Here is a 15,707-nt window from a genome sequence, read left to right on the forward strand (position 1 = left end):
AGGTCCCTTTCTGTTCCCCGTCCTCTGAAGCGTCAGGGCCACAGTGGACTTACCCGACTCTCTGCTTGGAGGCCCAAGTCAAGGCCAGAATACCTTTCCCCTCGTTGGCTTCTCCTGCATGGGAACTCGGAGGCTCTTTCCGAAGTTGGCACCCTCTGGCAGTCAATCCCAACCTTGGCCCATTTTCAAGGTCAGCCTTTTACTTCAGCTATATTCAGCAATTTGCCTTCTTAGCTTCCTTCAAATCTCTTCCTTACAAAGCAGCGTTTTGAGGTCATAGTGACCCAAGGAAGAAACTCTTGGCTTTCCCTCCCATTGCTCATATTTTTGAGTTGATTTGTTCTTTAAGGAGGAGAAAATTCAGTTTAGATCCGATTCTTCGGTTTGGGGCAGGGGGTAGGATGGGGCCCTCCTCTCTCACCCATAATATCTTTGATTGTACGAGACTTCAGCTTGCCTTGGATTTCCGTCTCTCTGCATCCCCGCCTCCCCTACCCTTCTTGAGAGTAGGAACAATTTTGGGGTGTGTTTTTGTCCCCTGCCCCTAATCTTAAATGAATCCAGTTATAAAAGTGTGTATTTGATGAATAATGTTTCTGGTCCCTAGACTGCATTTCTTCCACTTATTGGAAATCTTATTCCTAATTCGGTTGGCATAGAGGGCAGCTGCTCTTTTTTCCTATGTGTGAAATTTAGATTACTCCACCCTACTTAGATCTTACTTTACGGTGAAGATAAAATTGTAATCTCCTGATTGAACAATGAAGGTACTAGTTCTTACTTTATAGTGAAGCTAGAGCTTTAAGCTAAGTCTATTTTTAGATCTTAATACAAAAAGGTGTTAAGTAACTCTAAAGGGTAAATTAATCACAAAAAGATTAAGTAACTAACAAGGTGAACTTAACAAAGGTGAACTTAACAAAGAAGTGTTAAGTAACTCAAAAGATATAATCTAATCAAAGAAGATGAGAACTAAAGAATGGGCAGTCCTGGAGAAAAGCCTCTGATGTGATTGGTAGATGTGAAAATTTAGAGGAGAGGACACAGGAGTAAAAGGTCTATATATTTGGCTCACTTCCTCTCTCTGGTACTTTTGGTGGCTGAGAGGTGGCTGGTGGCAGCGTGCTGGGCCTTTCAGCATCTTGGAATGGCTACAGCTATTGTCCGATTTGATGGTGAGTTTCTGGCTGAGTTTTTCCTCCTTTACTTTCCAACTTTATCCTCTTAGAAGCCTTTAATCTCCTTCAGAGACCCAGCAGCAGAGATCTTGAACTCCCCCAGGCACAGGCTAGGCGGGAGAAATTCTATACCCTCTTCCCTCTTTCTCCTTAAATCCTTCCCTCTTTATTAATTAAAATTACCATAAATTTTCAGACTGACTTGGATATTTTATTTGGGATTTTTCTCTGGCGACCAATTAATTTAGATTTTAAGCCACAACCCTAAAATTATCTTTACATATGTAGCATGGCATCTTTGATTAAGTCTCATAAATCCATACCTAAACCACTTGTCCCAGTGATGAGTCACCTACTTCTCTTTCTTCTGAGGTCTCTTTTTGGTATTTCTCTGTTCTAATTGTTAGGATCCCAGAACCATCAATTTAAACCTGGAAAAGAACCTTTGAGGCCATTTGGTCCACTCCCCCCATTTTCTAGATAAGGATACTGAGGCTCAGAGATGCGAAGATTACAGAGTTAAAATTAAAACTTGAACCTGGGTCTGTTGGCTATTCAGTGCTCTTTTCACTAAGCTATTCTGCCTCCAATTTGTGTAGATATTATTGTTCATTCTAGATTTCATGGTTCTGGAATCTTAGGATTTCAAAGTTTAAGGAAAGCTCAGTCTAGACCCCTTATTTTGCTTAATAGGAAACAGCCACCCTACAGCTTTACAGGTGAAGGAACTGAGATTCAGTGATTGGAAGATATTGGGCCAAGGGTTAGGCAGTCAGTAGACATTAAGCACCTACTAAGTGCCAAGCGCTGGGGGTATAGACAGGAGACAGCCCAAACCCTGGCCTCATATAGCTCACAATCTAATGGGGGAGACAAAAATGAAACAAAAACCAAGATCAGTAGAAAATAATAAGGTAGGGGAGAGAGAGACAGAGACAGATAAGAGAGGTGAGGAGCTAGCACATTCCACTGAGCCAGAGAAAGTGCCTGGCATTGAGATGATCTGTCTTGTTTGTGGAGTAGCCAGGAGGGCAGGGTCACTGGATCTAAGAGTAGATGGCAAGCGAGTAGTGATATATAGGCAGATTAGACCGGTAGGGGACAGGTTAGGAAGGGATTTGAATGAGACACAGAGCCTTTAGTTTTTGATCCTGGAGGCAATAGGGAGCCACTGGAGTTGATTGAGTGGTGGAGGTGACATGGTTGTACCTGTGTTTTAGGAAAATCATGTGGCTGAATGGAGGATGGATGGATTAGAGTGGGGAGAGACTTGAGGCAGGCCCACCCACCAACAAATATTACAGTAGCCCAGGGGGTGACAGTGTCAGAAGAGAGACAGGGTTGTATTCTAGAGATGTTGCAAAGGTCACCAGGCCTTGGTGCGCCATCTTGGATATGAGAAGATTGCAGATGACTCTGTAGGTCCATGTAGGGTATGAGAGTCTTGTAACAGTTAAAATTAGTTTCTCTGCTAAAAGTATTATATTTTTGTGAGGTTTATTAAAGATTAAGAAATGAAGAAAATACAAAATAAGAAAGCATGTGCCACCTACATCTTGCCTGCTAGGTAGAGAGCTGCGTGTGCCTAGAAGCGGAAGCCAAGAGAGCGCCCCAAAGTAGGCAGAGAGTCCGTTTAAATACCCATTTTGTTCTTGCCCCAGGTGAGGACCTCAGGTGAGATTTTAGGAAATTCTGGGAACTACCAAGGACTTCTGGGAATTGAAGTCTGGGGTTCAAATCTCCAGGTGCTGCCTTGTATAATAATAGGAAAGGGAGGAGAGACGAGAAAGATAACAAGCTGTTTTGGAGGTGCTGAGTTGAAGATGTCTCCTGGACATTGGGTTCATGTCGGAAAGCTCATTGGACACAGGAGATTGGAGGTGATCAGAGAGGCCACGGCAGCCTAGGTAGATCTTTGGGAGCTGATGAGATCACTGAGTAAAGCTGTATACAAGGAGAGGTCTGGACCGAACCCTGAGGGACGCATGACGAGAGGGAGGAGGATCCAGTAAAGGCCACCGAGAAGGGGCAGTCAGAGAAGTAGAAGGAGAACCAGCAGAGGCTGGTGTCCTGAAAACCTAAAGAGAGAGGCAAGGAGGAGAGTGTGATCGATGGGGTCGAGGCTACAGGATGAGGACTGAGAAAAGACCATTGGATCTGGCAGAGAACAGATCACTGGTGCCTTTGAAAGAGCAGTGTTGGTGGAATAATGGGGCTGGAACCCAGATTACACGAAGGCACCTATTGGGGGTGTCCTTTTTGAGGAGTTTAGCAGAGACATGGAACCAGAGTTAGCATGGCTGGAAGGATCAAGGACTGGGGGGATTGGGGAGCCATGGACATGTTTGTGGGCAGAAGGGAAGCAGCCAGTAGGCTGGGGCAGAGGCCATCTGTTGGAGCAGCCAGGATGGAATGGGATCATTTGATTAGGTGGAGGGGTTCATCGTGGTCAAGAGAAAGGCCAGATCGGATGATGGGTGAGGGAGCAGAGAGGGCCAGAAGGCACTTGAGTGATTGGTGGGGGATGAGGAAGAGGGGAGAAGGGGGAGATTCCAGTGAATGGGCTCCAGTTTTCCTTTAAACTGTGAGGATCCTGGATCTAGGCTGGGAGTCGGGCCAGCAGCTATTTAAGCACCTGCTGTGTGCCAGGCACTGTGCTGAGTCCTGGGGAGTCCTGGCTCTCGTGGAGCTCAGAGTCGAAGGGTGGACAAAGCACTGGGCACAAATGGGCCCTTTTCAGGCTCACTTGGAGGGAATCTCTGAGAGGTCACTCATGCATGGGGATCAGCAACGGCTTCTTAGAGAAGGTGGGATTTCATTCGAGCCTTAAAGGAAGCTGGGACAGGAGATTGTGAGAGAGGGACAGAGACCAGGGAGACACCTGCAGGGCATGCTGGAAAGGTAGGGGGCAGAGCAGAATCCCTAAATGCTGTTTTTGAACCCAGGCCTCCTACTCCTGGCCCAGCATGCCCCTCTAGTGGTCCCTGTAGATGGTGGAATTTAGCAGAGCCATGAAGGAAAAAGCCACGAGGTGGGATGAGGAAGGAGAGTTCCAGCCTGGACTCAGCTAGTAAAAGTTCTCAGGGTGTAGAGGTGAGGGGCTTCTGCGAGGAATGGGGAGAAGCCATAGGGCTGTGCAGAAGTTCTGACTCCAGGGTTGGAGGACTTGGGTTCAAATCCTGCCTTGAAACAGTCTGGGTTACTCTGGGCCTCAGTTTCCTCATCCGTAAAAGGAAGAGGCCGGCTGCGAAGAGCTGTGAGGCTTCCCTTGCAGGCTGGGCCTGGGTTCTGGGAGCACATTCCAGCTTCCGCCCCGGGGCACCGCCGGAGGCTCCAAATCCCCGTGGAGATTGAAGAGCGGAGCTCGGTGGGGCTCCTGGGGGAAGGGAAGTGAGGCCGGCGTGGGGCGCAGGAAACTGAAAGTTCCTCCCCACCCCCGGTGGCAGTGAAACCTTCTGAGTCGAGGGAGGCTGGCTGACTCACTCCCGGCTTCTTCGGGGCTGAGCTGGGGCCCCACCCTTGCATTCCAAAAAAGCTCGGCCTCCCGGACACACCCTCCGCCTGAGCTGCCCGCTGCCACCTCCGAAGGAAGGCCTGACTCTTGGGCCTGGCCAGCTGGAGGCTAACGGGAAGGAGGAGGAGGAGGAGGAGGAGGAGGGAGAGGCCCGCCCCCCACGGGGCTCCCTGCTCCAGCCAGACTGGATTTCCCAGCGGCTTCTCCCGGGCTCGCTCGCTTGGAGCCTCCCTCCCCCCTCCTGGCCACAACGTCACTTGTACACACTGAGCGAGCGAGCGAGGGAGCGAGGGAGCGAGCCAGCGAGCCCGCGAGCCCCGAGCGCCCAGACAGCCCTACGGGGGAAGAAGGGAAGGAGGCAGCCCGGTGCCTGCTGGCCGGCCGGCCGCCGCTCAGAGTTGCTCCCCTCGCGGATATCTGGACCGGCCCGGGAGCCCGGGCTCTTTGGGGGCTCTGTCCGGAGCGAGGAGCCGCAGGAGGGAGGCTGGGCTCGGGCACTGGGCACGCTCCCTCCCAGCCCCGTGTGTGCCGAGGAAGCGGGTCCAGGAACTTTGGCCTTGGACTTGGGGCCAAGAGCCGAAGAACCGGGGAAGTGCCGAGCCCGGCGGCTCCCTGCCCTCCCCCTCGGGCTTCGGGCCGAAGCCTGAAACTTTCTGCCCCGGCCTGAGAGCGGCCGCCGGCCGAGGAAAGGAAGAGCCGCGCGTCCTGGGCCGCCGACAGGAGCAGGAACCGGGCTCCCACTTCATGGCTTGCTCTGGCTGACGTCTGCGGCTCGGGCTCCGGAAATCTGGGGAGCCGAGCTTCTGAGCGCCTGGGGAAGCTCCGCACCGGAGAGGCGACCAGAGGACCAGAGGCTGCTGCTGCCGCACCGCCGCCGCCGCCGCCGCCGCCGCCTCACCCTGGGGCCATGACAGAAGGTAGAGACCAGAGTGCTGGCCGTGCCCCAAACGGCTGCTGCTTGGGGAGCCCTGACTTGGGGGAGGGAGGGAGGCACACAGCCTGGGGACTCCGGGGTAGCCTCGCCTTCCCCCGGGGCTCTGTCGAGCTAAGCCCGCTGGGCACCTCCAGAGCCCCAAAGCTCGGCTGGCTCGGGATTTCACTGGGAAGGCGATGACACGATCTCGGTTGGACTCCCTCTCTGGGATTCACCACCTTTGGGTGCCCCAAACGGATCCTTCTGGTCGGAAAGCTCCCCAGGCCCCCCCCCCCCCCTCAGAGTTCGCCTCTGGAAAATGGAGGAGGGGGAGGGGAAGGATTGTGGATTGGACGCCTCGCGGTCCTTCCCGTCCCTTCCTAGGTCTCGGAGCCCTGTGCTGGGCGCCTCCTGCAGCCACCTGATGCTTACTGGGGTTTTCTTAAACTTGCATTTCATTCCTTGCTCTTTTCCAGGCCTGGCTTTGTCATTCATTCCTCAGTTCCCCCTGCCATGTGCCGGCTGCTTTGGGAAGGGCTGGGGATGCCCTGAGGCATTGCCGGCCCTCCTGGAGCTCTAATCTGGCAGACAATTACCATAGAGCCTAGGTGGGCTAAAGTGGAGGCCTTCTGGGAGGGGAAGGCATTAACCTGAGAGAAGCTTGTATAGGGATTCTGGGGGGACTGGCCCCCCTGGCAGGGCTGTCTGCCACTGGAGCTAACCTGAGAGGCCATTTCCCTCCTTTTTTTGGTGGAGGATGCCAGCCCCAATGAGGAGCTATGACTGGTCTAAGGTCACACACCTAGGGGTAGTAAACCCCAAGAGCAGGATCTGAACCCTGGTGGCCCTCTAATGCCAGGTCCAGGGTCTTTTCTCCTGTGCCATGATGTCACCCGACTTGTTATAAAAAAAATCCGCTAATTTCAGGTAGCAAAACTGGGGTGGGAGAGAGTGGGGAGACAGTGTGGACACCCCATTTTCCTCTTTTCATGGTGCCAGAGACAGTGAGAAGGGCTGGCAGAAGAGAAAAGGACCCCCCAGACAGCAAGCTCTGGGCTGCCCACTCAAGGGGAAGGGCAAAGAGCCTGGAGCACAAATTAAAAACTCTAACCCCAAATCCGAAGTGTGGGTAGGTTTGGTCCTTTCCAAACATCCTGTCAACCCACCCATTGGTGGATGCAGTGCCTGGCTTAGAGTCAGGAAGACCCGAGTTCAAATTTGACCTCAGATACCCAATAGCTGTGTTACCCTGCTTGCCTCGGGGTTCCTCATCTGTCTAATGAGCTGGAGAAGGAAATGGCAACGCTTTCCAGTATTTCTGCCAGGAAAACCCCAGTTGAGGGGACAGAGAGTGGGCTCAGTGCTGTTGTGAAGGAAGGCTGGGAGAAAAGGGCTGCCTATCAGTCTGTTTTGGTGTGAGGGTGTGTGGGAAGGAAAGAAGGAAGGGAGGAAGGAAGGAAGGAAGGAAGGAAGGAGGGGAAGAGGGAGAAGGGAAGGAATGAGAGACAGAGGAAGGACCAAAGGAAGGAAGGAGGGAAGGAAGGAAGAGGATAAGCAGAAGAGAAGAAGGAAGGAGGGAAAGAGGGAGAAGGGAAGGAATGAGAGAGAGGGAGGAAGGACCGAAGGAGGGAGAGAGGGAAGAAAATGAAAGCTAATCAGTTTCCCTGTCAGTTACTTTGGGAACTCTTAAGTGTCCAGCATTCCTTCTCTGGCCTGGCTCTCCAGATTCTATGGCACTAACTGCCTCCTGGTTAATTTTTCCTCCACCTGAGCTGAAAAGGGGCCTGCCTGCCCAGATCTTATCTGCTCTTTGGAAAACAAAGGGTCTGATTTTCCTTCTAGATCTTGGTGGTTCCTCCCCTAGTTGGGAGTAGTGGGGAGGGAGCACTTGAGGGTGGGTGACTGCCCAGAGCACTGAGGCCCTGGGGTGGCTGGACTTTTAGGAGGGAATTGATGAGACATCCGAGATCCCAAAATTCATTATAGACCCCCTCACCCCCTCCGTGCCTTGTGCTCTGGCCTTTTTGTTTGGTTGTTAGACAGATTCACAAACTTAGGACCTTAGATTGCGAAACCAAGATCTTTCTATTCTGTAGGGCAGCTAGGTGGCGCAGTGGATAGAGTGCTGGGACTGGAGTCAGGAAGACATCTTCCTGAGTTCAAATCTGGCCTCCCAAAAAGAACAAACTAAAAAAAGAGAAATCAATCTGACCTCAGACACTTATTAGCCAGATGACCCTGGACAAGACACTTCACCCTATTTCCCTCAGTTTCCTCATCTGTAAAACGAGCTAGAGAAAGAAATAGCAAACCATTCCAGTTTCTTTGGCCGGGAAGGAATCTCAAAGACTGCCTGGTTTAACACAGCATACCATAACATCCTTATCCAGTCTGACCTTGAAGCCCTCCAGGGAAATTTGGGAACCACCTTTAGGCTGACCAGCCCTCTTCGGGTCATTCTGGTTACCAGAGGATTTCCCCTTATGCTGGAAGGTAGCTTAGAGATCACTATGAGGTGGAGGTCAGGGTGGGAGAGAAGATGGGAAGTGTGGGGAAAAATTGATAACTGAATGGCAATATAATTGATCTCCTTTACATCTTAAAACATAGTTCTTAGAAGGGGTCTGTGGGCATTCTTCTGAATGCCAGAGGGATCCCATTCATAAAAAAGGTTAAGAACCAGTGATCTGGGCCAATCCTCTTCTCTTTCTCTCTTTTCCTTCTGCCTTCTTTCTCTCTGTTTCTGTCTGTCTGTCTCTCTGCCCCTCTTCCCTGCCACCCTTCCCCTCTTCCCAGGCTTCCTGCTTTTTAAAAAATCCTTTACCTTCTGCCTTAGAACCAATATTATATATTGGTTCTAAGGCAGAAGAGAAATAAGGGTTAGGCAGAGTGATTTGCTCATGATCACACAGCTTTGAAGTGTTTGAGGTCACATTTGAATCCAGGACCTCCCATCTCTAGGCCTGACTCTCAATCCATTAATCAACCCAGCTTTGACCCCATCTTCATCTTAGGATGGATAAACAAGTCCCCAGAAGGGAAATGACTTGCCTGGGGTCACACAGGCCAAGAACAGAATCTGGATTTGATCCCACATCCTCGAATTCTTTTTTTTTAAATTACTTTTACTTTTTACCTTTAAATTCAGCTGCCTTCTTTCTCCTTTCTGGCAATGGATTGCCTTAGGATTTTGAGTTGGAAAATCATCTCATCTTTTCCCTTTTATCTTTGAGGAAACTGAGCTTCAAGGTGGCCAAGGTTAGTCACCCAGTGAAGTTGTTTTCCAAGTTATACAAGACTGTAAATGACTGTCACACATTCTGCTCTCCTCTTTTCCCTCTGCCTGCCTCCTTCCCTCCAACCCTTCAGTGTTGATTTCTTGTGTGAGACAGGCTGGAGAGGTGAGTTTTCAAAGCTCACCAGCCATCAGTGAACAAACATTGATTAAGCACCTCCTGTGTGCCAAATACAAAGCAGACCCTGCTCCGAGGGGCTGACAGTCTCCTGATGATGGCTTCTGGTTGTAGTTTTCCACCTGAGCTCTCAGGTGATGGTTGGGCTTTTTGTGAACAATCATTTCCAAGTGCCTCAGCCTCTGCTGACACGGAAGAGGCTCAGCTTGTCTGCTTGGCCCCAGGATGAGGAACTTGGAGGCTGAGTGTGGAGGGTAGTTGGTGGTTTCAGAGCTGGCGTTTGGAGTTGGCACTGCGTTGGGTGGGAGGCTGCCAGGTCTCCGGCAGGGGAGCCTGAGGCCAGTCCTCTTTCGTAACTGGCCAAGGATGTGTTGAACCCCGGGCACTTGGGATTCTTGGTGACCTTGGTCTGATCGCATCCGGGGCCACATTTTAGAACTGAGCATGTCCTAAAGGCAGGTGATTGGGGCCAGGAATGGGGGACAGGGCAGAGAACTGATCATGTTTAGAGAAAACCCAGGAGGTGAGAGAGTGAGCAATGCGCTGGATAAGAAATTCAGACAAAGCTTCAGAGGACCAGAGCTCTCTACGGTTTGCAAAGCCCCTTTCAAATAGTTTCTCATTTGATGTCCACAGCAATCCTGGAGGGCGGTGAGCACTCTTATTACCTTCATTTTTCAGATGAGGAAACTGAGACAGGATAAATGACTCACCCTGGTTCATACAGCTAAGGAAGTCACTGAATCCAGATTTGAACTTGGGTCTTCCTGATTCTAGGCTTGGTCTCTCTTCACTGAGCAGCCTCTCAGACTTACCAAACGCAAGGAGTTTTTATGAGTGACATAAGCAAGGGTAGACCAGCAGGCCGCCTCTACCTGATGACAGACAGGATAACCTCTTGGGCCCCTTCAAGCTCTGAAGTTTCTAAAGAAGGAATGGAACAGCCTCTCCCTTCCTTGTTTGTTGGTGCTTAATCCTGTAATTTATCTTTTCTTATATCAACAGATTGTTTCATACAAGGAAGGTTAAAAAGCCCTGGGGACGGGGAACTCCAGTGTCCTGCAAGTGGAAATGGATACGGACATTTGGACCCTGGCTTGGTCCCCTGGGGGCAGGTTTTAAGTTTGTTCAGCAAACATTTTATGTGTAAGGACTGCACCTACTCACACTCCCAGTTACCTTCCATGGAAACCAGGAACTGCTGGCTGCCTTCTGGCCTTGGCCTCAGAGCCCCCCTCTTTCTGCAGGGTGTCCTTCCCTGCTCCCCCAGCTTCTCCTGCCTTTCCCCCGCTGGGCACCTTCCTTCTGGTTTGTGGATCGCCTGTCTAGGTACAGGGGGACTTCCACAGTAGCTCCTTGATGAGCCAGCCTTCTGGCTGTTCCAGGAATGAGACCCTCCATTCTCGGGCTCCCCGGCTGTCCCCCCCAACTTACAATGTTCTTCTTCTGCTCTGTCTCCTGACCTCCTGGCTTCCTTTAAGTCCCCCCTTCTCCGCGAAGCCTTCCCCATGCCCTCTTCATCCCAGTACCTTCCCTTGGTTAGTTATTTCCTTTTTATCTTGTCTCTAGCTTTGCTTGGAATGTTGGCTGCCCCATTAGAATGTCAGCTCCCTGTGGGTAGGAACTGTCTTTTGCCTCTATGTCCCCAGCGCTTAGTGCAGTGCCTGGCACATAGTAGGCTCTTAATCAATTGCTCAATTGGTTGAAGGAGCTGTTTGACATGTTCCTTTGTATCTCTAGCCCTTAGCAAGCACGGAGCCTGGCTGGCGCATAGTAAGTCTTCATAACTGCTCATGTGACTCATGTGAACCAGAAGTTAGCACGTGAGAAGTGGGGTCACTGGCAGGACTGAAGGATCATAGCTCATTGGAAGGCTGCAGCCCTTAAGTGGGAGAGGATTGGGTGCTCCAGAACTGGGGTGTGGGAGGGTGTGGGAGACAGCATGGACACCTGGGTCTCCTCTACGGTACCCGACTGTTGCTTTCAGTGATTTCTGCTGCCTCTTTTTGTCCTTTTAGTTGGGGGATTCCCGTTATTTCAGCCCTGATCAAGAATCATTTAATTGCCTGACATCTGGGAATCCCAAAGTCATTGAATTCATAATTCCAGCCCCAGAATTCCCCTTGGAGCCCCTGCCTGGTGCTGCTTCTTTGGGATGGCCGGGGCAGTTTAGACCAGAAGATGACCATCCTGCCCTTGAGTTTACAGCACCCACAGGAGCACGTCGCAGGGCATGTAAACAGGTGAACCTGCCAAGCGGCTACACAATGATGCCAGGTCAAAGTTTCTTAAATCTGAAACTCTTTGAAGTTTTAAATTTCTAAATAAACATTTTAAGCACCTACTATGTGCCCAGCCATGTGCCAAGGCAACGGCAGCGTTTCTGCCCTCTAGAAGCTCCCAGTTTAATGCAGGAGACCCCGTGCCAATGCAGAAGCGGGTGATCACCGTAGATTCTGCCATATTGTAAGCATTTCTCAAAGGTGTTTCCATGCCATCCTGCTGTCCGGGACTGGGTGGCTGGACTTGCTGTTCTGGTTGTCTGTGCTGGGCCAAGATTGACCTCAGGTAGAACCTTCCTTTCTGAGATGCCCGACCTCCTCAGACAGCGTCTCCCCTGGGCACACTCTCTCCACATTTTAATGTTGCCCCATTGGTGGCGAGGAGGAGCTGGAGGGTCCCCTGGCCCGCAGCCCCCACCGAGGTAGAGCCTGGGGGAAGCCTTGGTTCCTGGGGGTCCCCATTTGGGGCTTTCTTGGCAAAGATGCTGGAGTGGTTTACCATTGCTTTCTCCAGCTCTTTTTACAGGTGAGGAAATGGAGGTGCACAGGGTTACATGGTTTGTCTGGGGTCACGTAGCTAATGAGTGTCTTGAAGCCAGAGTTTTAACTTGGGTCTCCCTGACTCCTCTGTTATTTGAAAAGGCAGACTGAGGGATCTTTGGGAAAAAACCCCAAATGGCTCTGGGCCCAGGGCTCCCCCCATCCCTCCCCCACAGGGCCCCTTCCTTCTAGAAATCTCAGATCCTGGGAAAGATGGCTGGGAGCCTGCCTGGGATGGTCCACAGGGTCCAGCCTGAGGAGGGCTTTGGATTTGGTCCTGGGGCACCAGGAAGCTACTGAAAGATCATGAGCAGGAGAGTAGCATGATTAGATTAGAGCCTTTTAGCTGAACATCTGGAAGCCTTTGTCATCCTCTAACCCAATTTCTGTTTCTTTGCCTGTCATTGTTCTAGTCAGTCAGGTAGCCACTTGGCTGCCCCCTCCTCCAGGAAGACTGTCTGAACCTCCCCCTGGCTCCCAGGGCCCTTCTCCCTCCTTCTCTTCAGAACAAATTATCTTGTATGTATTTTGAATGTGTGTGCGTGTGCATGTGCGGGTGTGCAGATGCCCCCCCATCCATCCCCTATCTCTATCTGTCGTTGTGTGAGCTCTGTCTGTGTATCTGTGGAACACGTTCTCCCCCAGGACACTGTAAGCTCCTTGAGGCCAGGGCTCATTTCATTTCATCTTTGTGTCCCCAGGACCTAGCACAGCACCTGGCACCCAGTGGGTCGACAATAAAGGCTGACACATAGTAGGAAGATGGGTCAGTGCTCAGGGTCCTGGATTCAGAGGATCTCGCTCTGAATCCGAGAAGCACCATTTACCATCTGGTCGATAATAAGGATAAAAGCTCATGTTTGCACGGGAAGGGAAAGTTCTTTATAGATATCTATCCCAACGACCCTGGGAAATAGTGTGCTTCCATTTTCCAGATGAGGAAACTGAGGCTGGAAAAGGTTAAAGGATTCTCCCAGGGTCAGATAGCTAAGTATCTGAGGTTGGATGGGAATTGAGGTCTTCCTGTCTCCAGTGGGCTTCCATGGTGGCACCTCGCTGCTTGAAGATGCCTGAGTAACTTTGGCCAACCAGGTCTACAATTCCTTCCAGCCCCGACTCTAGAGAGAATCTGACCATTGGACTCTTCTGTTCTGAAACGAGTTTGTTTTTGAAAGCAGTGGACTTGCGTATTTTGTTTTTTAACCTGAGGGACGCTTCCCAACGAACATGGGGACCGATGACCTTCCAAGTCTGTTCCCGGAGCAAACGGAGATTATCGATGGCTCACAGAAAAGCCGGAGGACAGACGTGCCCTCAGATTCGGCAGCGCGGTTCCTGCCCCACGGGGTCCCGTGGCTGTTGACCAAGTTCTGGATGTGGCTCCGTGTTGGCTTTGTTAAGTCATTGCAGTCATTAAGTAAAGTTGGCAGAGCGTGTCCACACTGGCTCCTGTGAATGCGCAAATATGTTTTAATGAAGAAGATTAGATAACAAAGTTCTCTGACTTCATCTTGGCTCCCCTTGCTCCTTCCCTAAAACAGCAAAGCCTTTGAACTCCTAAACACTTCTCCTTTGCTGGGCCCGAGAGCCACAGGGATGAGTTAGATCCGTTGGCCGACCTTTGGGATTTGCCTTGGACAAGATGAAAGCCTGTGTGACCCTGTGCAAGTCTCTCATCCTCTCTGCCTCAGTTTCTTTATCTGTAAAATGGGGGATTAGACTCAGTTATCTCAGTGGTCTCTTAAGAGGTCTAGCTGTATGATCCCCCCATCCCTGCTAGTCCTTGACAGCAATAATACATTTCTGTAGCACATACTACGTGCAGTTGTTCTGTTAAGCACTTTACGAGTCTCTTGTTTGTTTTAACTTCATAGCCACTCGGAAGTAGGTGCTATCATGATTCTCGGTTTTATAGTTGAGGAAACTGAGGCAAACAGGTTAAAAGTGACTTCCCTGGAGTCACCCAGCTAGGAAGTGCCCCAGGCTGCATTTGAACTTGGATCTTCCCAACTCCAGGCACTGTGCTCCATCCTCAGCTGCCTCAGACATAGGGTGAGAGAGATACAGGAACCCAAGAGATATTAGGGGCTCCGGGTCTTTCCATGCTCTTTTCTCAGGGGCTCAGGAGAGAATGCTGGGCTGGGAATTAGGACCACTGGAGATCACGTCCTGTCTCGGACGCTGAAGGACACATCCCTAAATCTCTGTCAGCCTCAGTTTCTTCATCTGCAAAATGGGATAAAAGTAGTGCCTCCCTCAGGGTAACTGTGAGGATCTGCCGAGGTCACACAGGCAAAGTGTGTCTGTCATCCTAGCTCTTGTCGTTGTCGTTGTCATGATCTTCGTCACGGTCGGCCAATGTCGTGAGACGTATGTATTGCGACGAGATCGTACCACGTGAGGGCTGGTGGAGGGAACAGGACATGCTTAGTCTTCGCCAGAGAAGACCCAGGGAGACGCGATCGCTGGGTTCGGTTGTTTGAAGGTCTGTCGTGTGGGAGAGGGGCTGTGGATTGGACTTTCTGTGTGCCACGGAGGGCAGAGCGCCATGGAATGGGGAATCTGCGTCGAAGACAATCTATAGATTCAAGTTAAGGAAAAGGAGTCGCTGCCTTTTGGGGGCTGGCGCAGTGTTGTTGGGGGATCACCTTGCCCGGTGAGCTTCCTCCCCATCTTGGGATGCGATCACACGGCTTCTCAGTTGCCGTTCTTCTCCAGCCCGTAGCCAAGACGTCGCTTGGCCTGTTGGAAGACCTCCGAGGAGGGGGGTTCTGTGAATCCTCCTCTAGGAGCGTCACCTTCTTGGTCTGGAAGGACTTTGAGATCCTCTAGCCCAACCTCCATGAGGAAACTGAGGTCTTTAGAGGCCACCACACGGAGACGGAATGCGGCATCTCTCCCCCCTCTCTCCCCGCCTCCGTCTTCCCATCGATAACTGAGAGAGGCTCCAGACGTTCAGTGAAGGGACCTGTCAGCAGAGAGAAGAACCAAGAGAGAAACCAGGACCACACGCACACGCTTTGCCTCCCGACCTCCTTTCGGTTCCAGCTCTGTGGACTCTTGTGTCGGTCTTGGAACTCAGAATCTTGAAAGGGTTCCCTTTACTGTTTCTCAGTTCCCGTGGCAACGTGGAGTGGACGGCATAAGCTCTGTGGGAGGGAAAGAATGGCTTGGTACTTGACTTTGCATCGGGCTGTGGGTTCCGCTCCCCAAAAGTCCCCCGAGCTTTCGTAACCCATTGGCCTTCCTTCCTCTTTTGTGCCTAAGGAGGTCTTTGAGCCGTGCTCCTGCCCAGGGTGCAGAACAGAGAGGCTGCTCTTCCAGAATGACAATGACTTATGCCAACCAGAAGAAAATCCCACCCTTGTCCTGAAGTCTAAACAAAAGTCAGTGACTTCCCTCATTCATGTTACTAAGACCTCCTCTTCCCTTTCCCTCTAGAAAAGCTCTAGAACAGAGCAGCTTTAGCTTAGATGAGGATAAACTCGGGGAGCATCAGCGGCCCCATCACCATGGTGCACGATAGGAAGGATTCTGTCCCCGAGAGCGGGATTGGCAGCCTTGTGGACAGGAGCAGAGGTGCTGAGAGGTGGATTTTGGTCCTGGGGAAGGAAACGTTTCCTAACATGATCCCAGCGTTGACTAGGCTGCCTTGGGGGCCCCTGGGGGACGTCGTCAGGCAGAGGCTGGATGAGCACCCAGTGAGGACACCGTTGAGATGCGAGCTGGACTAAAGTGTGTGGAGGGCCCTTTTGACTGGAAAAGCAGAACAGATTCTGCTTAAGACATCCACCAAGCATTGCCCGGAACCTCAGACTGAGAAAGGCTTAGCCCTCCCCCAGACAGCTTGTGTCCCAGCGGGGTAGC

General features: G+C 51.3%; 1 protein-coding gene across 10 annotated transcripts in view; it reads left to right on the plus strand.

Moving 5' to 3' along the window:
• The window catches only part of SGMS1 (sphingomyelin synthase 1), a 248,507-nt gene that overhangs the window by 159,915 nt on the left and 72,885 nt on the right, over nucleotides 1-15,707 (plus strand). The window contains exon 1 of one of the 10 annotated variants that reach the window (XM_056819166.1): nucleotides 1,086-1,175. The exons of 7 other annotated variants lie outside the window; for them this stretch is intronic. The gene's annotated coding sequence lies outside the window, so the exon portion shown is untranslated. Of the gene's footprint in view, nucleotides 1-1,085; nucleotides 1,176-5,465; nucleotides 5,610-10,951; nucleotides 15,227-15,707 lie in introns of those variants that run through there. 2 more of the 10 variants (XM_056819163.1, XM_056819167.1) reach the window with 2 other exon arrangements.

The sequence above is a fragment of the Monodelphis domestica genome, chromosome 1 (assembly GCF_027887165.1).
Source record: "Monodelphis domestica isolate mMonDom1 chromosome 1, mMonDom1.pri, whole genome shotgun sequence".
Classification (NCBI taxonomy): Eukaryota; Metazoa; Chordata; class Mammalia; order Didelphimorphia; family Didelphidae; genus Monodelphis; species Monodelphis domestica.